The sequence below is a fragment of the Cardiocondyla obscurior genome, linkage group LG25 (genome assembly GCF_019399895.1).
Source record: "Cardiocondyla obscurior isolate alpha-2009 linkage group LG25, Cobs3.1, whole genome shotgun sequence".
In the NCBI taxonomy this organism is placed as follows: domain Eukaryota; kingdom Metazoa; phylum Arthropoda; class Insecta; order Hymenoptera; family Formicidae; genus Cardiocondyla; species Cardiocondyla obscurior.
The window spans coordinates 3083915-3085518 of NC_091888.1; positions in this window are offsets into that span (position 1 = coordinate 3083915).

The following is a 1604-nucleotide window of genomic DNA, read 5'->3' on the forward strand; positions in this document are numbered from 1 at the left end:
TTTTTCGTTTTTCGTCAATATCTTCGCCCCTGGAGGGGGTAGGACGTTGAAAATGGTCACGTTAGCATCTGCTGACGTCACCGCACAACGTCACGTGGTCAGATTTTCAAAAATTTCTTTTTCGTTTTTCGTCAATATCTTCGCCTTTGGAGGGGGTAGGACGCAAAAATGGTCACGTGGGCATCTGCTAACGTCACTGCACGACGTCACGTAGTCAGATTTTCAAAAATTTTTTTTGTTTATCGTCAATATTTTTGCCCCTTGAAGGGGTAGGACGCTAAAATGGTCACGTGGGCATCTGCTGACGTCACCGCACGACGTCACGTGGTCAGATTTTCAAAAATTTTTTTTTAGTTTTTCGTCAATATCTTGCCCTTGGAAGGGGTAGGGACGCTAAAATTTCGTCACGTGGGTATCTGCTGACGTCACCGCACGACGTCACGTGGTCAAATTTTCAAAAATTTTTTTTTCGTTTTTCGTCAATATCTCCGCTCTTGGAGGGGGTAGGACGCTAAAAATGGTCACGTGGGCATCTGCTGACGTCACCGCACGACGTCACGTGGTCAGATTTTCAAAAATTTTTTTTTTGTTTTTCGTCAATATCTCCGCTCTGGAGGAAATGAACGCCAAAATGGTCACGTGGGCATCTGCTGACGTCACCGCACGACGTCACGTGGTCAGATTTTCAAAAAATTTTTTTCGTTTTTCGTCAATATCTTCGCCTTTGAGGGTAGAACGCTAAAAATGGTCACGGGCATCTGCTGACGTCACCGCACGACGTCACGTGGTCAGATTTTCAAAATTTCTTTTTCGTTTTTCGTCAATATCTCCGCTCCTGGAAAAAGGTAGACGCTAAAAATGGTCACGTGGGCATCTGCTGACGTCACCGCACGACGTCACGTGGTCAGATTTTCAAAAATTTCTTTTTGTTTTTCGTCAATATCTTCGCTTTTGGAGGAAGTAGGACGCAAAATGGTCACGTGGCATCTGCTGACGTCACTGCACGACGTCACGTGGTCAGATTTTCAAAATTTTTTTGTTTATCGTCAATATCTTTGCCCTGGAGGGGTAGAACGCCAAAAATGGTCATTGGGCATCTGCTGACGTCACCGCACGACGTCACGTGGTCAGATTTCAAAAATTTTTTTTTCGTTTTTCGTCAATATCTTCGCCCCTGAAGAAAGTAGGACGCAAAAATGGTCACGTGGCATCTGCTGACGTCACCGCACGACGTCACGTGGTCAGATTTTCAAAAATTTTTTTTCGTTTTTCGTCAATATCTTTGCCTCTGGAAGGGGTAAACGCTAAAAATGGTCACGTGAGCATCTGCTGACGTCACCGCACGACGTCACGTGGTCAGATTTTCAAAAATTTTTTTTTCGTTTTTCGTCAATATCTCCGCTCTTGGAAAGGGTAGAACGCTAAAAATGGTCACGTGGGCATCTGCTGACGTCACCGCACGACGTCACGTGGTCAGATTTTCAAAAATTTTTTTTTCGTTTTTCGTCAATATCTCCGCTCTTGGAAGGGGTAGGACGCTAAAAATGGTCACGTGGGCATCTGCTAACGTCACTGCACGACGTCACGTGGTCAGATTTTCAAAA